The sequence below is a fragment of the Cherax quadricarinatus genome, chromosome 97, assembly GCF_038502225.1.
Source record: "Cherax quadricarinatus isolate ZL_2023a chromosome 97, ASM3850222v1, whole genome shotgun sequence".
Lineage (NCBI taxonomy): Eukaryota > Metazoa > Arthropoda > Malacostraca > Decapoda > Parastacidae > Cherax > Cherax quadricarinatus.
The window spans coordinates 8844427-8872194 of record NC_091388.1 but is presented as its reverse complement, the minus strand read 5'-3'; the positions used below and the strand labels follow the sequence as shown (position 1 = coordinate 8872194).

The window sequence follows — 27768 nt, the reverse complement described above, 5'->3', positions numbered from 1 at the left end:
AATTTGCGGGAAATGCTCAGCATAAGCGGCTTTCTTAATAGAAGTATGTCACTGATGTCAGCTATGGTCTGTATACCTTGTACATGTACTTGTAGAAGTTATTATTATATTATCATTAGTAGTAATAGTAGTAGTAGTAGTAGTAGTAGTAGCAGTAGCAGCAGTAGTAGTAGTAGTAGTATCCACCCCTCTCTATCTTTCTCATTTAAGCGCTGGGACGCAGCTGTAGATCTCAATTAAGCTTGTTAGGCAAGATTTTCTTTTCCTAAATCCGTGTTGATTTTCTCAGACTAATCCTCTCCTCTCCAGGTTCCTCATATTTTTTTCAGTATCTTTCGTTTCATTCACTGTTTACATCTTCCATTAAATCTGCAAATTTATCCTCTTCCTTGCAGTTTCATTATTTATTCCCAGGTTCCTGCCACTCGTTTACACCAAACACTAACACACTGCCACAGGTGAGTGGCCTCAAGTAGGACCTTCAAGGCCGGTTGAAGCATCACTTTCTCTCTCTCTCTCTCTTTATGATTGTTAAAGGGGTGAAGGGGTAAGCCAGTGGAAGGCCTCGGCCAGATGGCCAAAAGCTCCAGCTGTGGGTCATCATATGACTAAGACCAGAGTCAGGAAACACTTGTCCTGTTTCCTGACAAACCTTAACTAACTTAAATCTCTCTCTCTCTCTTTCTCTCTCTCTCTCTCTCTCTCTCTCTCTCTCTCTCTCTCTCTCTCTCTTTCCCTCTCTCTCTTTCCCTCTCTCTCTCTCTTTCTCTCTCTCTCTCTTTCCCTCTCTCTCTCTCTTTCTCTCTCTCTCTCTTTATGATTGTTAAAGGGGTGAAGGGGTAAGCCAGTGGAAGGCCTCGGCCAGATGGCCAAAAGCCCCAGCTGTGGGTCATCATATGACTAAGACCATAGTCAGGAAACACTTGTCCTGTTTCCTGACAAACCTTAACTACCTGGAGGTTACCTGGAGGTTATTCCGGGGATCAACGCCCCCGCGGCCCGGTCCATGACCAGGCCTCCCGATGGATCAGGGCCTGATCAACTAGGCTGTTACTGCTGGCCGCACGCAGTCCGACGTACGAGCCACAGCCCGGCTGATCCGGCACTGACTTTAGGTATCTGTCCAGCTCTCTCTTGAAGGCAGCCAGGGGTTTATTGGCAATTCCCCTAATGCTTGATGGGAGGCTGTTGAACAGTTTTGGGCCCCGGACACTTATGGTGTTTTCTCTTAGTGTACCAATGGCGCCCCTACTTTTTATTGGCGGCATTTTGCATCGCCTGCCCAGTCTTTTACTTTCGTAGGGAGTGATTTCTGTGTGCAGATTTGGGACCATTCCTTCCAAGATTTTCCAAGTGTAGATTATGATATATCTCTCCCTCCTGCGTTCCAACGAGTACAAGTCAAGTGCTTCCAAGCGTTCCCAGTAGTTAAGGTGCTTGACAGAACTTATACGTGCAGTAAAGGATCTCTGTACACTCTCTAGATCTGCGATTTCACCTGCTTTGAATGGAGATGTTAATGTACAGCAGTATTCCAGCCTAGAGAGAACAAGTGATTTGAAAAGGATCATCATGGGTTTGGCATCTCTCGTTTTGAAAGTTCTCATTATCCATCCTATCATTTTCTTTGCACGTGCGATCGTGGCACTGTTGTGATCCTTGAAAGTGAGATCCTCAGACATTACTACTCCCAGGTCCCTTACATTATTTTTCCGCTCTATTGTATGGCCGGAGTCAGTAGTATACTCTGTTCTAGTTATTATCTCCTCCAGTTTTCCATAACGGAGTAGTTGGAATTTGTCCTCATTGAACATCATATCTCTCTATCTCTTTCTCTCTCTCTCTCTCTTTATGATTGCTAAAGGGGTGAAGGGGTAAGCCAGTGGAAGGCCTCGGCCAGATGGCCAAAAGCCCCAGCTGTGGGTCATCATATGACTAAGACCAGAGTCAGGAAACACTTGCCCTGTTTCCTGACAAACCTTAACTAACCTAAATCTCTCTCTCTCTCTTTCTCTCTCTCTCTTTATGATTGCTAAAGGGGTGAAGGGGTAAGCCAGTGGAAGGCCTCGGCCAGATGGCCAAAAGCCCCAGCTATGGGTCATCATATGACTAAGACCAGCGTCAGGAAACACTTGCCCTGTTTCCTGACAAACCTTACTTAACTTTTATCTCTCTCTCTCTCACTCTCAAAATGAAGCATCACCCTTCACTCCTCTAACCAAGTTACATCTTGTTCCTTCACACTCAAGACGATACCTAACATCAAAGACAAATTTAGCGTAACCTCGAACTAGACAGTTATTTACCCAACTAGTCAGCAGGTTAACCCCACAAGTCAGGCAATGTGATTTGCATTGTTTAGCTATTTATCAGATTAACCTGTCGTTTGCATGTAATCGATTCCGGGGGGTCGCCGCTCCCCTACCCCTCAGCCTGGAGTCTATGTCTGAACACAGACCCCAGGTTGAGGGACTGATTACCACAAACACCAGACGAGCCCGGCCCATGGCCGGGCTCAGAGAGTAGATAAACTCTCGAAACTCTTCAAGGGTATATCAAAGGTATATCGTCATCCACCGTTCTTCTCTGCATTAGACTGAATAAGTCACTGGCTGGCGAAACGTTTTCAGAATAGATACCGAAATATTGCATAAGTGTTTAATTCATCCAAGACTTCCTTTATAATTACACAAATACCTCTCGTTATCAATTTAATATCTGTACACATTAAATAACAACAAGTCAAATACCGTGACTGGAACAACACACAAATAACCCGCACATAGGAGGAGCTTACCACGACGTTTCGGTTCCACTTGGACCATTTAAAGTCACACTGACACACTGGCTCCTTCACCCTCGTGTGTTGTCATCTGTCAATGGTCCAAGACCATTTACAAGCTCCTCTCTCCCGTGTGCGAGTTATTTGTGTATACCTTACACACGCATACATATACAATCACACACACACACACACACACACACACAATCATATATATACACACATTTATATGCATGTACATATAATCATACATACGCACACACACATGCATATACAATCACACACACACACACACACACATGCATCTACACAAAGTCATACACACACACACATGCATCTACACACAATCATATATATACACACATTTATATGCATGTACATACAATCATACATACGCACACACATACACATGCATATACAATCAAATAAAAATACCAACGATAACAAAAAAATATACTTACCTCTAATTATTCCCTTAAAAAATTGATCAGGTCCTGTCTTATCCCTGTCTTTTCTTCGCCTGGTTTCCTTTCACTCTCCCCACCTTTCTCACTGACACATTCCCTCTGTGAGAAAGGCTACATAAATCGGCATGCAGTGTAGCCAGTGTCAATTTGTATGTAAATTCAGAGTTCAATCTGGAAGTGTAGAGACGAAATTGTCGCCTCAGTGAACAGTGGCCAACCCACCTCCTTCTCCTGTCACCCGTCACCATCAACCCTCTTACTAACTTGCCATATTCTCTCCCTCAACACGTATCACCAATGTCCCTTTGATTCCTAAGTACAGCAGGTTCCGCTTATACAGCAGGTTAGGCTCTGGGCTACTGCTGTACAGTAGGGCCCCGCTTATACAGCAGGTTAGGCTCTGGGTTACTGCTGTACAGTAGGGTCCCGCTTATACAGCAGGTTAGGCTCTGGGTTACTGCTGTACAGTAGGGCCCCGCTTATACAGCAGGTTAGGCTCTGGGTTACTGCTGTACAGTAGGGTCCCGCTTATACAGCAGGTTAGGCTCTGGGTTACTGCTGTACAGTAGGGCCCCGCTTATATAGCAGGTTAGGCTCTGGGCTACTGCTGTACAGTAGGGCCCCGCTTATACAGTAGGTTACGCTCTGGGTTACTGCTGTACAGTTGGGCCCCGCTTATACAGCAGGTTAGGCTCTGGGTTACTGCTGTACAGTAGGGCCCCGCTTATACAGCAGGTTAGGCTCTGGGTCACTGCTGTACAGTTGGGCCCCGCTTATACAGCAGGTTAGGCTCTGGGTTACTGCTGTACAGTTGGGCCCCGCTTATACAGCAGGTTAGGCTCTGGGTTACTGCTGTACAGTTGGGCCCCGCTTATACAGCAGGTTAGGCTCTGGGTTACTGCTGTACAGTAGGGCCCCGCTTATACAGCAGGTTAGGCTCTGGGCTACTGCTGTACAGTTGGGCCCTGCTTATACAGCAGGTTAGGCTCTGGGTTACTGCTGTACAGTTGGGCCCTGCTTATACAGCAGGTTAGGCTCTGGGTTACTGCTGTACAGTAGGGCCCCACTTATACAGCAGGTTAGGCTCTGGGCTACTGATGTACAGTAGGGCCCCGCTTATACCGCAGGTTAGGTTGAGGGTTAATGTTGTACAGTTGGGCCCCGCTTATACAGCAGGTTAGGCTCTGGGTTACTGCTGTACAGTAGGGCCCCGCTTATACAGCAGGTTAGGCTCTGGGCTACTGATGTACAGTAGGGCCCCGCTTATACAGCAGGTTAGGCTCTGGGTTACTGCTGTACAGTTGGGCCCCGCTTATACAGCAGGTTAGGCTCTGGGTTACTGCTGTACAGTAGGGCCCCACTTATACAGCAGGTTAGGCTCTGGGCTACTGATGTACAGTAGGGCCCTGCTTATACCGCAGGTTAGGTTGAGGGTTACTGTTGTACAGTTGGGCCCCGCTTATACAGCAGGTTAGGCTCTGGGTTACTGCTGTACAGTAGGGCCCCGCTTATACAGCAGGTTAGGCTCTGGGCTACTGATGTACAGTAGGGCCCCGCTTATACAGCAGGTTAGGCTCTGGGCCACTGACGTACAGTAGGGCCCCGCTTATACAGCAGGTTAGGCTCTGGGCCACTGACGTACAGTAGGGCCCCGCTTATACAGCAGGTTAGGTTCTGGGCTACTGATGTATAGTAACTACAGCATAGACGAAATTAAACCTCTGAGTTGATAAATGAGACGCTTGTGCAACATCTGGGTATCTTGTGGAAACGTTTCGCCAGCCAGTGGCTTTTTCAGTCCAATATAGAGAAGAACGGTGGTAGATGAGGAAGAGTTTGACATAATCAGTCCCTCAACCTGTAGGTGGGTGGGTAGGTAGGTAGATACGTAGGTGGGTGGATAGGTACGTAAGTCGGTGGGTAGGTAGATAGATATGTTGGTAGACAGGTAGGTAGGTTTGTAGATAGGCAGGTAGGCTGGTAGATAGATAGGTATGTAAGTAGGTGGGTAGGTAGAGAGATATGCTGGTAGGTTGGTAGACAGGTAGGTAGGTTTTTAGATAGGTAGGCTGGTAGATAGATAGGCACGTATGCCTTTGATATACCTTTGAAGAGTTTCGAGAGTTTCACTACTTTCGGAGCCCGACCATGGGCCAGGCTCGTCTGGAAAGTAGAGAGGTAGGTGGGTAGAGAGGTAAGCTCAGTTACAAGAACTATAAAAACAAATCAGTGGTGAATTCCGTGAATGATATCAGGGGTAGACATTGTTTACTTACTAATTGTAAACAAACTACTTAGTCTTCAGCAAACAATCACATATACCCGTGACTAAAGAAACTCCCACACAAGGACAATCACAGAAGCAGCTGTATACACACACACACACACACACACTGTGACCTCCCCACAGGAGAGTCACAGAGGCAGCTGTACATACACACTGTGACCTCCCCACAGGACAGTCACAGAGGCAGCTGTACATACACACTGTGACCTCCCCACAGGACAGTCACAGAGGCAGCTGTACACACACACTGTGACCTCCCCACAGGACAGTCACAGAGGCAGCTGTACATACACACTGTGACCTCCCCACAGGACAGTCACAGAGGCAGCTGTACATACACACTGTGACCTCCCCACAGGACAGTCACAGAGGCAGCTGTACACACACACACACACACACACACACACACACACTGTGACCTCCCCACAGGACAGTCACAGAGGCAGCTGTATACACACACTGTGACCGCCCCACAGGTCACAGAGGCAGCTGTATACATTCACTGTTACCCCCCACAGGTCACAGAGGCAGCTGTACACACACACAGTGACCTCCCCACAGGACAGTCACAGAGGCAGCTGTACACACACACTGTGACCTCCCCACAGGACAGTCACAGAGGCAGCTGTACATACACACTGTGACCTCCCCACAGGACAGTCACAGAGGCAGCTGTACACACACACACACACACACACACACACACACACACACACACACACACACATATGGGCAGCATATGGGCGCCTGGCAAACCTGAGAACAGCATTCCGATACCTTAGTAAGGAATCGTTCAAGACACTGTACACCGTGTATGTCAGGCCCATACTGGAGTATGCAGCACCTGTTTGGAACCCGCACTTGATAAAGCACGTCAAGAAACTAGAGAAAGTACAAAGGTTTGCCACAAGGTTAGTTCCAGAGCTAAGGGGAATGTCCTATGAAGAAAGATTAAGGGAAATCAGCCTGACGACACTGGAGGACAGGAGGGTCAGGGGAGACATGATAACGACATATAAAATACTGCGTGGAATAGACAAGGTGGACAAAGACAGGATGTTCCAGGGAGGGGACACAGAAACAAGAGGCCACAATTGGAAGTTGAAGACACAAATGAGTCAGAGAGATATTAGGAAGTATTTCTTCAGTCATAGAGTTGTAAGGCAGTGGAATAGCCTAGAAAATGACGTAGTGGAGGCAGGAACCATACACAGTTTTAAGACGAGGTTTGATAAAGCTCACGGAGCGGGGAGAGAGAGGGCCCAGTAGCAACCGGTGAAGAGGCGGGGCCAGGAGCTAAGAATCGACCCCTGCAACCACAAATAGGTGAGCACACACACACACACACACACACACACACACACACACACACACACACACACACACACACACACGCACACACAGTGACCTCCCCACAGGACAGTCACAGGGGCAGCTGTATACATACACTGTGACCCCCTACAGGACAGTCACAGAGGCCGCTGTACACACACACACACACATATATACACTGTAAACCTCCCCACAGGACAGTCACAGAGGCAGCTGTACACACTGTGACCTCCCCACAGGACAGTCACAGAAGCAGCTGTTCACATACACTGTGACCCCCCACAGAAGCAGCTGCACACACACACACACACACACTGTGACTCCACAAAACAGACAGTCGGGTGTACACACAAACACAGTGACACCCAGGTAACAGAAGTCACAGCAGCAGATGTACAAACAAACCAACCATGTCACGTTACACATACAGAGTCTGTCTGGATAGAATTTTCAGAGGGGCATGAAAAACTGATTTTAGGAGTGATATACCGTCCCCCAAACTTAGATAGGGACCAAGGGAAACTACTATGGGAGGAAATTGTTAAGGCCACAAGGCACGATAATGTAGTAATTCTAGGAGACTTTAACTTTAGTCATATTGATTGGAATTTCTTGACTGGGAATTTAGAATCATACGACTTCTTAGAAGTATTTCAGGATTGTTTTTTGAAGCAGTTTGTGACAGAACCTACAAGGGGAAATAACCTGCTTGACTTAGTTATGGCAAACAATGAATCCCTTGTTAATAATTTAGAAATTTCAGAGGAACTGGGTGCTAGCGACCACAAATCAATTACATTTAGCATTGAATGGAAGTATGATAGTAGGGATAACTCAGTAACAGTCCCAGATTTTCGCTTAGCAGATTACGATGGGCTTAGAGAACACTTATCATCTGTTGACTGGGGTAACGAAGAGAGCTATCAATATGACAGTTTTCTGAACACTATACATGCTGCTCAAAGAGCGTTTATCCCATATAAAGAAATTAGATCAAATAGAAATGACCCAAAATGGATGAATAATAGGCTCAAATATCTACTAGGGCATAAGAAAGGAATTTATAGACGTATCAAAAGAGGTGAGGGTCATCTTATGAATCAGTATATTGACATTAAGAGGGACATTAAAAAGGGGATAAGAAAAGCTAAAAGGGACTATGAAATTAAAGTTGCTAGGGATTCTAAAACTAACCCAAAAAGTTTTTTCCAGGTCTATAGAACAAAAGTCAGAGATAAGATTGGTCCCCTTAAAAATAACTATGGGCATCTTACTGACAAAGAGAATGAAATGTGCTCGATTTTAAATAATTATTTTCTCTCGGTTTTTACACAGGAAGACACTAACAATATTCCAGTAATTAATTTTTACAGTGGGCTAGAAGAAGATAAATTATGTAACATCACAGTCACTAGTGAAATGGTTGTGAAGCAGATAGACAGACTGAAGCAAAATAAGTCGCCGGGTCCTGATGAGGTTTTTTCAAGGGTTCTTAAGGAATGCAAAATGGAACTCTGTGAACCATTAACTAATATTTTTAATTTATCTCTTCAAACAGGTGTAGTGTCTGATATGTGGAAGATGGCTAATGTAATTCCTATTTTTAAAACAGGGGACAAGTCGTTACCGTCAAATTACCGCCCAATAAGCCTGACCTCAATTGTAGGCAAATTACTAGAGTCAATTATAGCTGAGATTATAAGAAGCCATCTCGATAAGCATAGCTTGATTAATGATACTCAGCATGGATTCACAAGAGGCCAGTCTTGTCTAACTAATTTATTAACTTTCTTCAGTAAAGCTTTTGAGGCTGTTGACCACGATAAAGAATTTGATATTATTTACTTAGATTTTAGTAAGGCTTTTGATAGAGTTCCGCACCATAGACTGTTAAAGAAAGTGGCAGCTCATGGCATTGGGGGAAAAGTGCTCTCGTGGATCGAGTCATGGCTCACTGAAAGGAAGCAGAGAGTGTCCATAAATGGGGTTAAGTCCGAGTGGGGATCTGTGACAAGTGGAGTTCCACACGGATCAGTCTTGGGCCCGTTGTTGTTTATAATATATATCAATGATCTTGATGAGGGAATTACTAGTGATATGAGCAAATTTGCCGATGACACAAAGATAGGTAGGATAATTGATTCAAACGTAGATGTTATGGAACTTCAGGAGGATTTAAACAAACTCTATTCTTGGTCAGAAAGTGGCAGATGCAGTTCAATGTAGATAAATGCAAGGTTCTGAAGCTTGGGAGTGCCCATAACCCTAGTACTTATAAGTTAAATGATGTAGAACTTAGCTATACAGATTGCGAAAAGGACTTGGGGGGTTATGGTGAGCAGCAACCTTAAACCAAGACAGCAATGCCTAAGCGTACGTAATAAGGCAAATAGATTACTGGGATTTATATCAAGAAGTGTAAGCAACAGAAGTCCAGAGGTCATACTGCAGCTTTATACATCATTAGTAAGGCCTCACCTAGATTATGCAGCTCAGTTCTGGTCTCCGTATTACAAAATGGACATAAATTCGTTAGAAAACATTCAGCGTAGGATGACTAAATTAATACATAGCATTAGAAATCTTCCTTATGAAGAAAGATTGAAGATAAGACACATATGCAACAGTTAGGTATCTTTATTGTGAAACGTTTCGCCTACACAGTAGGCTTCTTCAGTCAAGTACAGAAAAGTTGATAGAAGCAGAAGAGGCTTGAAGACGATGTAATCAGTCCATCACCCTTAAAGTTTTGAGGTGGTCAGTCCCTCAGTCTGGAGAAGAGCATTGTTCCGTTGTCTGGAACAATATGGAGTTGAAGTGATAGGATGGAGCCTTATATAGCGCCAGGAGGTAAGACGTAGGTCACTAGTAGAACGCAGATGTTGGGAGGTCAGGTCCCTCTCAAATCCAGCCGTTCTCACTAGTAGAGGTTGTTTGAAGTGGTTCCAAGTCTGTACCAAGATACCCTTGTGTTGCAGTGTCTGACAGAGGGACTGACCACCTCAAAACTTTAAGGGTGATGGACTGATTACATCGTCTTCAAGTATCTTCTGCTTCTATCAACTTTTCTGTACTCGACTAAAGAAGCCTACTGTGTAGGCGAAACGTTTCGAAATAAAGATACCTAACTGTTGCATATGTGTCTTACCTAAACAACCTGTCGGTATTTTATACCATTTTATTGTTCACAAAGATTGAAGACTCTTAAGTTACATTCACTTGTTAGACGAAGAATGAGGGGAGACCTGATCGAAGTGTATAAGTGGAAGATAGGTATTAATAAAGGGGATATTAACAAGGTCTTGAGGATATCTCTCCAAGAGAGAACCCGCAGTAATGGATTTAAGTTGGATAAGTTTAGATTTAGAAAGGACATAGGAAAGTATTGGTTTGGAAATAGGGTAGTTGATGAGTGGAACAGTCTACCTAGTTGGGTTATTGAGGCTGGGACTTTGGGTAGTTTCAAATTTAGGTTGGATAAGTACATGAGTGGGAGGGGTTGGATTTGAGTGGGACTTTCACATCAGAGCTTATTTCTTGGGTGGCATTGAAAATTGGGTTGGGCAAATGTTTTGTTAGTGGGATGAATTGTAAAGGACCTGCCTAGTATGGGCCAACAGGCCTCCTGCAGCGTTCCTCCTTTCTTATGTTCTTATGTAATCATACTTCCGATGCTTCCACTTCAAGGGGAACTGTATTCCACAACACAATTTGTGTATTCTAACTACACTTGAGAGTCGTGATACCAACACCTAAACACAACACAAAGTTTTCTGAACGTGAAAACCAGAGGATAAACTTTATAGTTAAGTGTAAACTATCAGTTGGTAATAGTGTAGGTTGTAGAATGATGGGTGTACTGAGTGTAGGATGTGTAGAATGATGGGTGTACTGAGTGTAGGATGTGTAGAGTGAGGGGTGTACTGAGTGTAGGATGTGTAGAGTGAGGGGTGTACTGAGTGTAGGATGTGTAGAGTGAGGGGTGTACTGAGTGTAGGATGTGTAGAATGAGGGGTGTACTGAGTGTAGGATGTGTAGAGTGAGGGGTGTACTGAGTGTAGGATGTGTAGAATGAGGGGTGTACTGAGTGTAGGATGTGTAGAGTGAGGGGTGTACTGAGTGTAGGATGTGTAGAATGAGGGGTGTACTGAGTGTAGGATGTGTAGAGTGAGGGGTGTACTGAGTGTAGGATGTGTAGAATGAGGGGTGTACTGAGTGTAGGATGTGTAGAGTGAGGGGTGTACTGAGTGTAGGATGTGTAGAATGAGGGGTGTACTGAGTGTAGGATGTGTAGAGTGAGGGGTGTACTGAGTGTAGGATGTGTAGAATGAGGGGTGTACTGAGTGTAGGATGTGTAGAGTGAGGGGTGTACTGAGTGTAGGATGTGTAGAGTGAGGGGTGTACTGAGTGTAGGATGTGTAGAAAGAGGGGTGTACTGAGTGTAGGATGTGTAGAGTGAGGGGTGTACTGAGTGTAGGATGTGTAGAGTGAGGGGTGTTCTGAGTGTAGGATGTGTAGAGTGAGGGGTGTACTGAGTGTAGGATGTGTAGAATGAGGGGTGTACTGAGTGTATGATGTGTAGAATGAGGGGTGTACTGAGTATAGGATGTGTAGAGTGAGAGGTGTACTGAGTGTAGGATGTGTAAAGTGACGGGTGTACTGAGTGTAGGATGTGTAGAGTGAGGGGTGTACCGAGTGTAGGATGTGTAGAATGAGGGGTATACTGAGTGTAGGATGTGTAGAGTGAGGGGTGTACTGTGTGTAGGATGTGTAGAATGAGGGGTATACTGAGTGTAGGATGTGTAGAGTGAGGGGTGTACTGAGTGTAGGATGTGTAGAATGAGGGGTGTACTGAGTGTAGGATGTGTAGAGTGAGGGGTGTACTGAGTGTAGGATGTGTAGAATGAGGGGTGTACTGAGTGTAGGATGTGTAGAGTGACGGGTGTACTGAGTGTAGGATGTGTAGAGTGAGGGGTGTACTGAGTGTAGGATGTGTAGAGTGAGGGGTGTACTGAGTGTAGGATGTGTAGAATGAGGGGTGTACTGAGTGTAGGATGTGTAGAGTGAGGGGTGTACTGAGTGTAGGATGTGTAGAATGAGGGGTGTACTGAGTGTAGGATGTGTAGAGTGAGGGGTGTACTGAGTGTAGGATGTGTAGAATGAGGGGTGTACTGAGTGTAGGATGTGTAGAGTGAGGGGTGTACTGAGTGTAGGATGTGTAGAATGAGGGGTGTACTGAGTGTAGGATGTGTAGAGTGAGGGGTGTACTGAGTGTAGGATGTGTAGAATGAGGGGTGTACTGAGTGTAGGATGTGTAGAGTGAGGGGTGTACTGAGTGTAGGATGTGTAGAATGAGGGGTGTACTGAGTGTAGGATGTGTAGAGTGAGGGGTGTACTGAGTGTAGGATGTGTAGAGTGAGGGGTGTACTGAGTGTAGGATGTGTAGAAAGAGGGGTGTACTGAGTGTAGGATGTGTAGAGTGAGGGGTGTACTGAGTGTAGGATGTGTAGAGTGAGGGGTGTACTGAGTGTAGGATGTGTAGAGTGAGGGGTGTACTGAGTGTAGGATGTGTAGAATGAGGGGTGTACTGAGTGTAGGATGTGTAGAGTGAGGGGTGTACTGAGTGTAGGATGTGTAGAATGAGGGGTGTACTGAGTGTAGGATGTGTAGAGTGAGGGGTGTACTGAGTGTAGGATGTGTAGAGTGAGGGGTGTACCGAGTGTAGGATGTGTAGAATGAGGGGTATACTGAGTGTAGGATGTGTAGAGTGAGGGGTGTACTGTGTGTAGGATGTGTAGAATGAGGGGTATACTGAGTGTAGGATGTGTATAGAGTGAGGGGTGTACTGAGTGTAGGATGTGTAGAATGAGGGGTGTACTGAGTGTAGGATGTGTAGAGTGAGGGGTGTACTGAGTGTAGGATGTGTAGAATGAGGGGTGTACTGAGTGTAGGATGTGTAGAGTGAGAGGTGTACTGAGAGTAGGATGTGTAAAGTGACGGGTGTACTGAGTGTAGGATGTGTAGAGTGAGGGGTGTACTGAGTGTAGGATGTGTAGAATGAGGGGTATACTGAGTGTAGGATGTGTAGAGTGAGGGGTGTACTGAGTGTAGGATGTGTAGAATGAGGGGTGTACTGAGTGTAGGATGTGTAGAGTGAGGGGTGTACTGAGTGTAGGATGTGTAGAATGAGGGGTGTACTGAGTGTAGGATGTGTAGAGTGAGGGGTGTACTGAGTGTAGGATGTGTAGAGTGAGGGGTGTACTGAGTGTAGGATGTGTAGAGTGAGGGGTGTACTGAGTGTAGGATGTGTAGAGTGAGGGGTGTACTAAGTGTAGGATGTGTAGAGTGAGAGGTGTACTGAGTGTAGGATGTGTAGAGTGAGAGGTGTACTGAGTGTAGGATGTGTAGAGTGAGAGGTGTACTGAGTGTAGGATGTGTAGAGTGAGGGGTGTACTGAGTGTAGGATGTGTAGAGTGACGGATGTACTGAGTGTAGGATGTGTAGAGTGAGGGGTGGACTGAGTGTAGGATGTGTAGAATGAGGGGTGTACTGAGTGTAGGATGTGTAGAATGAGGGGTGTACTGAGTGTAGGATGTGTAGAATGAGGGGTGTACTGAGTGTAGGATGTGTAGAATGAGGGGTGTACTGAGTGTAGGATGTGTAGAGTGACGGGTGTACTGAGTGTAGGATGTGTAGAGGGGTGTACTGAGTGTAGGATGTGTAGAATGAGGGGTGTACTGAGTGTAGGATGTGTAGAGTGACGGGTGTACTGAGTGTAGGATGTGTAGAGTGAGGGGTGTACTGAGTGTAGGATGTGTAGAATGAGGGGTGTACTGAGTGTAGGATGTGCAGAGTGAGGGGTGTACTGAGTGTAGGATGTGTAGAGTGAGGGGTGTACTAAGTGTAGGATGTGTAGAATGAGGGGTGTACTGAGTGTAGGATGTGCAGAGTGAGGGGTGTACTGAGTGTAGGATGTGTAGAGTGAGGGGTGTACTAAGTGTAGGATGTGTAGAGTGAGAGGTGTACTGAGTGTAGGATGTGTAGAGTGAGAGGTGTACTGAGTGTAGGATGTGTAGAGTGAGAGGTGTACTGAGTGTAGGATGTGTAGAGTGAGGGGTGCACTGAGTGTAGGATGTGTAGAGTGAGGGGTGCACTGAGTGTAGGATGTGTAGAGTGAGGGGTGTATTGAGTGTAGGATGTGTAGAATGATGGTTTACTGAGTGTAGGATGTGTAGAATGATGGTTTACTGAGTGTAGGATGTGTAGAATGATGGTTTACTGAGTGTAGGATGTGTAGAATGATGGTTTACTGAGTGTAGGATGTGTAGAATGATGGTTTACTGAGTGTAGGATGTGTAGAATGATGGTTTACTGAGTGTAGGATGTGTAGAATGATGGTTTACTGAGTGTAGGATGTGTAGAATGATGGTTTACTGAGTGTAGGATGTGTAGAATGATGGTTTACTGAGTGTAGGATGTGTAGAATGATGGTTTACTGAGTGTAGGATGTGTAGAATGATGGTTTACTGAGTGTAGGATGTGTAGAATGATGGTTTACTGAGTGTAGGATGTGTAGAATGATGGTTTACTGAGTGTAGGATGTGTAGAATGATGGTTTACTGAGTGTAGGATGTGTAGAATGATGGTTTACTGAGTGTAGGATGTGTAGAATGATGGTTTACTGAGTGTAGGATGTGTAGAATGATGGTTTACTGAGTATAGGATGTGTAGAATGGTTTACTGAGTGTAGGATGTGTAGAATGATGATTTACTGAGTGTAGGATGTGTAGAATGATGGTTTACTGAGTGTAGGATGTGTAGAATGATGGTTTACTGAGTGTAGGATGTGTAGAATGATGGTTTACTGAGTGTAGGATGTGTAGAATGATGGTTTACTGAGTGCAGGATGTGTAGAATGATGGTGTAGGAAGAATGAAAACCACAGTACCTTTGTTGAAACAATTCAATAATAAAGCAAGCTTAAAGAAGAAGAAAAATATTTCGGGTCAATTCTGGTCCGTCGTCAGGTCACAGTTGTGATGTAATAATCAATCCTGGAGGGACCGAAACGTCGTGAAAAATTTCCTGTCTAAAATATGGATAATCTGTGGCTAAGAGTACCAGGTGGAGAGTACGAAGTGGATTACACCAGCTGGAGCAGCAGCTGGTCAAGCAACATGGCTGCAGGTCGAGGCAGCAGTGACCACACCCAGACATTATAGTATTCGATCTCACTTTATTCCAAGAAAACTGAGTCATGGCCACTTACGTGGCGTGGGAGTGGGGGGAGGAGGGAAGGGAAGGACGGGGTAGTAAGTGGGGAAGGGGATATGGAATGGGGAAGTAAAGGGGGAATAGGGGAAGGGAGGAGTTTTGGGCGTGTAGGAAAATAATTGTAGGTGTGCGATTTGTGTGCGGAAAAGGTATTTTGTTTGCCATTTATGTACGTTGCTCAGTGTATGATAATCTAAAAAAAATATTACTTCCTGATACCCTTCTTTTACACACACACACACACACACACACACACACACACACACACACACACACACACACACACACACACACACACACTGTAAGGCTTTCAAACATAACACTAAGCCTACCAAATCATCCACACTAAGCCTACCAAATCATCCACACTAAGCCTACCAAATCATCCTCACTAAGCCTACCAAATCATCCACACTAAGCCTACCAAATCATCCACACTAAGCCTACCAAATCATCCACACTAAACCTACCAAATCATCCACACTAAGCCTACCAAATCATCCACACTAAACCTACCAAATCATCCACACTAAGCCTACCAAATCATCCACACTAAACCTACAAAATCATCCACACTAAGCCTACCAAATCATCCACACTAAGCCTACCAAATCATCCACACTAAGCCTACCAAATCATCCACACTAAGCCTACCAAATCATCCACACTAAGCCTACCAAATCATCCACACTAAGCCTACCAAATCATCCACACTAAACCTACCAAATCATCCACACTAAACCTACCAAATCATCCACACTAAGCCTACCAAATCATCCACACTAAGCCTACCAAGTGACCTTTAAACTTAAAGCCACAAAGACTCTCCACCAAGATTCACTCAACACCAGTAATCTTCTGGGGTTATCTTCAGAGCTTCAAGACTCACTAATTGATGCAGTAATATTCCAAAGACTATTACAACGGAGGGACAGAAGGCGGTGTGAGAGGCATCTGAGAGGCTCTGGGGAGGCTGCAAATGTATGCACTGACCCCCACCAAGTCTACATAATTCACTTCTGCCTCCACTCATCCCCACCACACGTCTCCACCTCTTTCCTTCCTCACTATCACTCAGTTTCAATGCCTCCATTTCCCTACTAGCAGACATTTTCCATGTCCCCATTTCTTAACTAACAATCATTTTCAATGCCCCCATTCCTCCACTAACAGTCATTTTCCATGTCCCCATTCCTTAACTATCATTTTCAATGTCCCCATTCCTCCACTAACAGTCATTTTCAATGTCCCCATTTCTCCGCTAACAGTCATTATCAATGTTCCCATTTCTATTCCCCATTACGAGACTTTTAATACCCCATTTTACAGCTGACAGGAATATTTAAATGCCTACTTCAAGAAGAAATTGGGTAAGTTTCTTAAGTTAGTCCCTCATCACTTGGGCTGTGGTGCAGAAGACACTTCACTGCGTGCGACTAGCACCAACAACCTGGTTATTCAAGGCCTGGTCTGGGACCTGGCTGCAGTGACCTCCCTCGGGAAACGTGTTCAGGTAACCCGTCAGGTTCAGCGCTCAATACATTATACACTACCAAGCTGACTACACTGGAGGACAAGAGGGATAGAGGGGAGACATGATAACGACATACAAAATACTGTGAGGAACTGACAAGGTGGACAGGAACAGAATGTTTCAGAGATGTGACACAGCAACAAGGGGTCACAACTGGAAGTTGAAAACTCAGATGAGTCACAGGAATGTTAGGAAGTATTTCTTCAGCCACAGAGTTGTCAGGAAGTGGAACAATCTGGAAAGTGGTGTAGTGGAGGCAGGATCCATACACAGCTTTAAGAAGAGGTATGATAAAGCTCACAGAGCAGGGAGAGAGTGGACCTAGTAGCGACCAGCGAAGAGGCAGTGCCAGGAGCTGTGACTCGATCCCTACAACCACAAACAGGTGAGTACAAAAGTGGGTGGACCAGATAATAATATGAATTTAAGAAATTCACAAAATCTAACCCACATTGGATTTTTATTTATTAGAATTTCGCAAACAGAAAGTAAACTGACAGAACAAAATGAAAATGGCCCAATGAACCTAAAAAAAAAGGTGATGCAGACGACCTTTTAAATTAAAAGGCCGCTTTCACTCCCATGTGATGTAAAAAAAAGAAAAAAATTACAGAAAGGGGAGGACCATAGAGGGGCAACCTGCTGACCAGTAAACAATCCAGCTATAGTCTGGAAATTACTGTAAACAACTAGTCTGACGATTACTTTAAATAAGTTTGTCTGGAAATAACTGTAAACAATTCAGTTAGTCTGGAAATAACTGTAAACAATTAAGTTAGTCTGGAAATAACTGTAAACAATTCAGTTAGTCTGGAAATAACTGTAAACAATTCAGTTAGTCTGGAAATAACTGTAAACAATCCAGTTAGTCTGGAAATAACTGTAAACAATCCAGTTAGTCTGGAAATAACTGTAAACAATTCAGTTAGTCTGGAAATAACTAAATATAGGTATAGTGAAGCACAACTAAGCAGGCCCAGGCGAGGCGTGATGCACAAGAGAATGATAGGAGAGTGTTGGAAGGTGTCAGTATGCAAGAGAACTCTCCTATATTGAATATTTCTCAGGTGGAAAGGCACTTGGGCCGCCAGAGATGGATTAATGGAGGTGCTGGCGCGACTTGTAGTCTCCAGGGAAGAGCCATCCTGGTGGTGGTCTTCAACCTTTCCTCCCACCTGGAACCACATCAACCGTCAACGCTACTGGCTGGCTGACGGAGGAGGGGCGGAAGAGTAGTAACAACAGAGGCAACATTATCAACGGCAGCAGCAACACCACCAGTAACAGCACCAGCAGGAGCAACAGCATCAACAACAGCAACATCAACACCAACAGCAACAACTGCAGCAGAAGAATAAGCAGCATTAAGAACAACAGCAACAACTGCAGCAGAAGAATAAGCAGCATTAAGAACAACAGCAACACCACCATCCCAACCAACAATAACAACAGCAGTAGAACAGACAACATCAACAAGAGCAATAGTAACAACAGCAACGCCAACAACCTGCAGCAACACCAACAGCAGCAACGTCAACACCAACAGCAACAGCAACACCTATATCCCTTCAAACTGCTCCTTTCAATTATAGCTATCATTCAACGGGGAAGTTGACTGATAGCTCTAGGCCTTTCGTGTTGCAATCAACAGATTTCAACAAAGGCGCTTCCTGTGATCGTATTTGCTTAGATCTCTTCTCTTTTCCACAACATTGCAAGCTCCTGATGATGTGTTGATTGCAACACGAAAGGCCTACAGCTATCATTCAGCTCCCTCCGTGGTTGTTTTGCATAAATAACACAGAAAAACTGATTGAGAGACTGAATCTAATCTGTCCACCGAAATGGACAGAAGCAACATACTCCTTTCTTCTCTCCCAAAAAGCAAAGGTACATGAAAGTACTCTGGACGGTAGACGGGGCAACATATTCCTCTCTTCTCTCCCAAAAAGCAAAGGTACATGAAAGTACTCTGGACGGTAGACGGGGCAACATACTCCTCTCTTCTCTCCCAAAAAGCAAAGGTACATGAAAGTACTCTGGACGGTAGACGGAGCAACATATTCCTCTCTTCTCTCCCAAAAAGCAAAGGTACATGAAAGTACTCTGGACGGTAGACGGGGCAACATATTGCTCTCTTCTCTCCCAAAAAGCAAAGGTACATGAAAGTACTCTGGACGGTAGACGGGGCAACATACTCCTCTGCTCTCTCCCAAAAAGCAAAGGTACATGAAAGTACTCTGGACGGTAGACGGAGCAACATATTCCTCTGCTCTCTCCCAAAAAGCAAAGGTACATGAAAGTACTCTGGACGGTAGACGGGGCAACATACTCCTCTGCTCTCTCCCAAAAAGCAAAGGTACATGAAAGTACTCTGGACGGTAGACGGAGCAACATATTCCTCTCTTCTCTCCCAAAAAGCAAAGGTACATGAAAGTACTCTGGACGGTAGACGGGGCAACATACTCCTCTCTTCTCTCCCAAAAAGCAAAGGTACATGAAAGTACTCTGGACGGTAGACGGAGCAACATATTCCTCTCTTCTCTCCCAAAAAGCAAAGGTACATGAAAGTACTCTGGACGGTAGACGGAGCAACATATTCCTCTCTTCTCTCCCAAAAAGCAAAGGTACATGAAAGTACTCTGGACGGTAGACGGGGCAATATACTCCTCTCTTCTCTCCCAAAAAGCAAAGGTACATGAAAGTACTCTGGACGGTAGACGGAGCAACATATTCCTCTCTTCTCTCCCAAAAAGCAAAGGTACATGAAAGTACTCTGGACGGTAGACGGGGCAACATACTCCTCTCTTCTCTCCCAAAAAGCAAAGGTACATGAAAGTACTCTGGACGGTAGACGGAGCAACATATTCCTCTCTTCTCTCCCAAAAAGCAAAGGTACATGAAAGTACTCTGGACGGTAGACGGGGCAACATACTCCTCTCTTCTCTCCCAAAAAGCAAAGGTACATGAAAGTACTCTGGACGGTAGACGGGGCAACATACTCCTCTCTTCTCTCCCAAAAAGCAAAGGTACATGAAAGTACTCTGGACGGTAGACGGGGCAACATACTCCTCTCTTCTCTCCCAAAAAGCAAAGGTACATGAAAGTACTCTGGACGGTAGACGGAGCAACATATTCCTCTCTTCTCTCCCAAAAAGCAAAGGTACATGAAAGTACTCTGGACGGTAGACGGGGCAACATACTCCTCTCTTCTCTCCCAAAAAGCAAAGGTACATGAAAGTACTCTGGACGGTAGACGGAGCAACATATTCCTCTCTTCTCTCCCAAAAAGCAAAGGTACATGAAAGTACTCTGGACGGTAGACGGAGCAACATATTCCTCTCTTCTCTCCCAAAAAGCAAAGGTACATGAAAGTACTCTGGACGGTAGACGGAGCAACATATTCCTCTATTCTCTCCCAAAAAGCAAAGGTACATGAAAGTACTCTGGACGGTAGACGGGGCAACATATTCCTCTCTTCTCTCCCAAGCAAAGGTACAATAAGTCCACTAAGAAATAGTGAGTGTAAAAAGCCGAAGACTATCGACTCCGTTGAAATACATAGAACTAACCAACACACCTCCAGCTGCCTTCACGAGGGAGCTTGAGAAGTTAACTTCGGATAGTTGCTGATCATCCGGACTGTACTGCTGATGTTGCGATGTCTGAGTGATCAGGGTATCATGCAGAGACTGGTCTGGGACCAATCACCAGAGACAGCCATCACACTAACTTATCAACGAGTAATCAACCCATAAAATCAATGCTAAGCAGCACAGATGACACTCAAAAAGGTGATTAGGGGAAAATTGTGTGTCAGTATGCCAAGGAGGTAACAGAAACGAGATGAACCAGAAATACTTGATCCAGAAAAAGCAAATCACACAGAACTTGTTTAAACAAGACAGGTAACGAAGACCACACCAATAACAATCAAAAAATACTTTAATAATAACTTACCAAAGAACACACAACACTGTTCTTAAAATGAGCCAGGTTATGGCGCGTCACTGATCAAGTTAGGGACCCGTCCGCGAGACCAGTGGCCCCCAGGTGTCCATTACATGTAAGCACAACACTTAAGGGCAACAAAGGAACACGTTAGCACAACACAGGAATCTCTTAGCACAGCACAGGAACTTCTTAGCACAGCACAGGAACCTCTTAGCACAGCACAGGAACTTCTTAGCACAGCACAGGAACCTCTTAGCACAGCACCTCTTAACACAGCATAGCAACCTCTTAGCACAGCACAGCAACCTCTTAGCACAGCATAGCAACCTCTTAACACAGCACAGAAACCTCTTAACACAGCACAGCAACCTCTTAGCACAACACACCAACGCCTTAGCACAGCACAACCTCTTAGCACAGCACAACATCATAGCACAGCACAACACCCTCTTAACACAGCACAATAACCTCTTAGCACAGCACAACCTCATAGCACAGCACAACAACCTCTTAACACAGCACAGCACCCTCTTAGCACAGCACAACAACCTCTTAGCACAGCACAACAACCTCATAGCACAGCACAACAACCTCATAGCACAGCACAACAACCTCTTAACACAGCACAACAACCTCTTAACACAGCAACCCGTGAGTGCAACACGAACAATTTCACCATAAAAATCATACATCTGACCTTTCATTCCCTTAACGCCAGTGTGATTTCCTCCCTTTTTATGAGTGTTTAAGCTGTAACATGGCGAGTGTAAACAAAAAAGATTGAACTCTCAGCCCTGACAATATCAGAATCAACAGGTAACAAAAAACTGGGCGTCCGGATAGGGATTAAAAACCTCGACAGTAAAGAGACGTAAATACAGCAGCCTGGATGCTCTACTGACAATGTTTTGCTCACACAGCTGGAAACACGTCACAGGTATGGAGTAGCAACAGCCTGGAGAATCTACTTCCCATGAAACTAAATCTGACCTGCCCAGCCACAATAAACTACTTGTCTAATTCAGAGTCTGATGATTAAGACATATGTGCTCCTGAAGATTAACTTTATTGTCGAAACGTTTCGCCTGCAGCGTAGGATTCTTCAGTCACATACAGGGACAGATACCCTACTGTTGCAAATGTATCTTAATCATCAACTTGTCGCTATATTATAGCATTTTAAACACAATTCAGAGTCTATCTGTAACTTGGTCTGACAGATTATTATTATTGTTATTATTATTATTATTATTATTATTATTATTATTATTATTATTATTATTATTATTATCTCACTAATGAATATAAGATACCAGATATTAAGCAAATTTCCTAAAATTTACTTGTAACAGATAAGTGAACTTCACCAGTACTATTAGGTACCAGTATGACTTCACCAGTACTATTAGGTACCAGTATGACTTCAGTAATATTAGGTACCAGTATGACTTCACCAGTACTATTAGGTACCAGTATGACTTCACCAGTACTATTAGGTACCAGTATGACTTCACCAGTACTATTAGGTACCAGTATGACTTCACCAGTACTATTAGGTACCAGTATGACTTCACCAGTACTATTAGGTACCAGTATGACTTCACCAGTACTATTAGGTACCAGTATGACTTCACCAGTACTATTAGGTACCAGTATGACTTCACCAGTACTATTAGGTACCAGTATGACTTCACCAGTACTATTAGGTACCAGTATGACTTCACCAGTACTATTAGGTACCAGTATGACTTCAGTACTATTAGGTACCAGTATGACTTCACCAGTACTATTAGGTACCAGTATGACTTCACCAGTACTATTAGGTACCAGTATGACTTCACCAGTACTATTAGGTACCAGTATGACTTCACCAGTACTATTAGGTACCAGTATGACTTCAGTACTATTAGGTACCAGTATGACTTCACCAGTACTATTAGGTACCAGTATGACTTCACCAGTACTATTAGGTACCAGTATGACTTCACCAGTACTATTAGGTACCAGTATGACTTCACCAGTACTATTAGGTACCAGTATGACTTCAGTACTATTAGGTACCAGTATGACTTCACCAGTACTATTAGGTACCAGTATGACTTCACCAGTACTATTAGGTACCAGTATGACTTCACCAGTACTATTAGGTACCAGTATGACTTCAGTACTATTAGGTACCAGTATGACTTCACCAGTACTATTAGGTACCAGTATGACTTCACCAGTACTATTAGGTACCAGTATGACTTCACCAGTACTATTAGGTACCAGTATGACTTCACCAGTACTATTAGGTACCAGTATGACTTCACCAGTACTATTAGGTACCAGTATGACTTCACCAGTACTATTAGGTACCAGTATGACTTCACCAGTACTATTAGGTACCAGTATGACTTCAGTACTATTAGGTACCAGTATGACTTCACCAGTACTATTAGGTACCAGTATGACTTCACCAGTACTATTAGGTACCAGTATGACTTCACCAGTACTATTAGGTACCAGTATGACTTCACCAGTACTATTAGGTACCAGTATGACTTCAGTACTATTAGGTACCAGTATGACTTCACCAGTACTATTAGGTACCAGTATGACTTCACCAGTACTATTAGGTACCAGTATGACTTCACCAGTACTATTAGGTACCAGTATTTCAGTACTATTAGGTACCAGTATGACTTCACCAGTACTATTAGGTACCAGTATGACTTCACCAGTACTATTAGGTACCAGTATGACTTCACCAGTACTATTAGGTACCAGTATGACTTCACCAGTACTATTAGGTACCAGTATGACTTCACCAGTACTATTAGGTACCAGTATGACTTCACCAGTACTATTAGGTACCAGTATGACTTCACCAGTACTATTAGGTACCAGTATGACTTCACCAGTACTATTAGGTACCAGTATGACTTCACCAGTACTATTAGGTACCAGTATGACTTCACCAGTACTATTAGGTACCAGTATGACTTCACCAGTACTATTAGGTACCAGTATGACTTCACCAGTACTATTAGGTACCAGTATGACTTCACCAGTACTATTAGGTACCAGTATGACTTCACCAGTACTATTAGGTACCAGTATGACTTCACCAGTACTATTAGGTACCAGTATGACTTCACCAGTACTATTAGGTACCAGTATGACTTCACCAGTACTATTAGGTACCAGTATGACTTCACCAGTACTATTAGGTACCAGTATGACTTCACCAGTACTATTAGGTACCAGTATGACTTCACCAGTACTATTAGGTACCAGTATGACTTCACCAGTACTATTAGGTACCAGTATGACTTCACCAGTACTATTAGGTACCAGTATGACTTCACCAGTACTATTAGGTACCAGTATGACTTCACCAGTACTATTAGGTACCAGTATGACTTCAGTACTATTAGGTACCAGTATGACTTCACCAGTACTATTAGGTACCAGTATGACTTCACCAGTACTATTAGGTACCAGTATGACTTCACCAGTACTATTAGGTACCAGTATGACTTCAGTACTATTAGGTACCAGTATGACTTCACCAGCACTATTAGGTACCAGTATGACTTCACCAGTACTATTAGGTACCAGTATGACTTCACCAGTACTATTAGGTACCAGTATGACTTCAGTACTATTAGGTACCAGTATGACTTCACCAGTACTATTAGGTACAAGTATGACTTCACCAGTACTATTAGGTACCAGTATGACTTCACCAGTACTATTAGGTACCAGTATGACTTCACCAGTACTATTAGGTACCAGTATGACTTCACCAGTACTATTAGGTACCAGTATGACTTCACCAGTACTATTAGGTACCAGTATGACTTCACCAGTACTATTAGGTAGCAGTATGACTTCAGTACTATTAGGTACCAGTATGACTTCACCAGTACTATTAGGTACCAGCATGACTTCACCAGTACTATTAGGTACCAGAATGACTTCACCAGTACTATTAGGTACCAGCATGACTTGAAAAAATGTCAATATCTTGGGTTTAATTTACATTTGGACAGCTAGCAACACAACAGCTGATAATTTATTCTAACCTAACAACAACTTTTCGAAAATTGTTCAAAGATCGTGTCCCATACCCCCATTATTTTTTTTTACCATACCCCCAGGGGGTATGGATACCCCCGGTTAAGAACCCCTGAATTAATACTTCAATATTTTGAAGGCTTGTGTGCCCTCTTAACAGATCAATAGTGCAAGTGACTTCAGTTGCTTGCCAGGTCTCACCTGTCACTTGTAACTCAGTGGAGGGAATACCAGGCAACTTTGACCCTCAACCCCAGATTCAACTAATTGGCTTGACATTTACTGTATGCTGCCAACTTCCCTTCAACTCTAACCTTATTATGGTGCATCTCTACTACGAGCGACCTGCTGCCAACGTTTTGCTCTTATTAAACCAGTGACAACACACTAACTTTCCTGGTTTATCTAACCAGTGGAATAAATATGTGTTTGCACACGAAGGGCATTCTATTAAATGAGAGGTGGGTTTTTCAGCACTAGAACTGCAGTATATGTAGTGGTTAGATGGCAAGAGAAGTGGAGATGTAACTTGCTAAAGTTGAGGGAACGAAGGAAGGGGAGTGCTATCTCAGCCTGGTTAACTACGATCATACTTCACCAGAGTTTCTCAGATGCTAACACTCCCCGCTTTCTTTGACCACCATACATAACCTTGGACCACCATACGTAACCCTGGACCACCATACATAACCTCTGACCACTATACATAACCTCTGACCACCATACATAACCTCTGACCACTATACATAACCTCTGACCACCATACATAACCTCTGACCACAATACATAACCTCTGACCACTATACATAACCTCTGACCACCATACATAACCTCTGACCACCATACATAACCTCTGACCACAATACATAACCTCTGACCACTATACATAACCTCTGACCACTATAAATAACCTCTGACCACCATACATAACCTCTGACCACTATACATAACCTCTGACCACTATACATAACCTCTGACCACTATACATAACCTCTGACCACCATACATAACCTCTGACCACAATACATAACCTCTGACCACTATACATAACCTCTGACCACTATAAATAACCTCTGACCACCATACATAACCTCTGACCACCATACATAACCTCTGACCACCATACATAACCTCTGACCACCATACATAACCTCTGACCACCATACATAACCTCTGACCACCATACATAACCTCTGACCACTATACCTAACCTCTGATCACCATACATAACCTCTGATCACCATACATAACCTCTGATCACCATACATAACCTCTGACCACCAAACAAAACCTCCGACGTAACCTACATTCCGAGAATCATTAAGTTAATTAGAGTTGTGTGTGTCAAACATCCCAGACAAACTCCGGTCATTAAACCAGTGTGACCAATAATCACCATTTAACACTGCCAAAGCATACTAACAGCGACACACAAGATACCAGATGACAAACACAACTCGCAGTCAGTAATTACCAGGCAAACTACTCTCTCCACCAATTATATGCATTTTTATCGATAATAATGAAGAGGTAGACTGATCCCCTCCCGAGGGTGGAAACTTCAATCTGGATAGCTACTGGCTATAGCTGCTATTTTTTGAATGATGCTGCTGCTATTGATGTTTCTGTGCTTGTTAGTTCTGTAATTATGCTGTCCATGCTGGTGTTGCTTCTGCTGCTATTAGCACACTTAGCTCCCACACTGAGGTCCGTGGTTCGATACCCGGTACGGGTGGAAACATTAGGGCGTTTCCTCAAGACTCCTGCTGTCCATGTTCACCTAGCAGCTAGTAGGAACCTGAGTGTTAGCCGACTGGAGTGGGTCGCATCCTTGGGACAAAATTAACCTAATTTGCATGAAATGCTCCACATGACAAGGGGATTTATACATATATAACATGCACTAATGTGAGCTATGGTCTGTATACGTTGTATCATGTATTTGGAGAAATAATTATTATTATTACAAATACTGAATAGTACAAGACATGGTGTTTCTTGGAGCAGGACCAAATTAGCTTCTTTCTATGTGTAAGTCCACAACTATACCCACGAAGCCATATTGTATACCTGGAGTTTACCTGGAGAGAGTTTCGGGGGTCAACGCCCCCGCGGCCCGGTCTGTGACCGGGATCTCCAGTGGTGTCTTGATTTCTGTATAAACTTTGGTCGAGAAACAGCTGAATTCTGTTGAATCCTTACCTGGGACGTCACTAATACTGACGACACCCAAACACAGACCACTCACCTGTCGACAAAAACAAATAAATATTAGTACAAAACAAGAATTCGAATACAGTATTGCCTTTTCTATCTCATAACTGCCGAATGACACAGTTTATACTCGGCCTACACTAACAACACCGTCTTCCGGTAACGTATTAAATGTCCCCCAGTGTCTGCGATATATGCTGTGTACTACATCACGTAATAATGGTTATTATAATGTGCAAACACCAGAGAGAGAGAGAGAGAGAGAGAGAGAGAGAGAGAGAGAGAGAGAGAGAGAGAGAGAGTGAGTCTGCAAACTTACCTATTTGTACTCATCTATTTGTGGTTGCAGGGGTCGAGACTCAGTTCCTGGCACTGCCTCTTCACTGATCGCTACTAGGTCCCCTCTCTCCCTGCTCCATGAGCTTTATCATACCTCGTCTTAAAGCTATGTATGGTTCCTGCCTCCACTACCTCACCTGCCAGACTATTCCACTTCCTAACAACTCTGTGACTGAAGAAATACTTCCTAACATCACTCAGACTCGTCTGAGTCAACTTACAATTGTGACCCCTTGTTCTGTGTCCCATCTGTGGAACATCCTGTGTGTGTGTGTGTGTGTGTGTGTGTGTGTGTGTGTGTGTGTGTGTGTGTGTGTGTGTGTGTGTGTGTGTGTGTGTGTGTGTGTGTGTGTGTGTGTGTCCATTAGAAATCACACACAAAAACAAAAAGGCAGAAGAATACTTTGTACATTTTTCCTCCGGTTTGAGGTCCTCTTCAGCAGACACAAGAACACTATGGTATACATGTGAGGGACAAACCTCAATCTAGCTACTTCAGTAAATGAAAAATTCATCTACGAAC

The 27768-nt window shown here is 44.0% G+C and overlaps 1 protein-coding gene across 3 annotated transcripts in view; it reads right to left on the bottom strand.

Moving 5' to 3' along the window:
- Nucleotides 1-27768, bottom strand: part of aralar1 (calcium-binding mitochondrial carrier protein aralar1) — a 661842-nt gene that overhangs the window by 306853 nt on the left and 327221 nt on the right. The window lies entirely within an intron of this gene.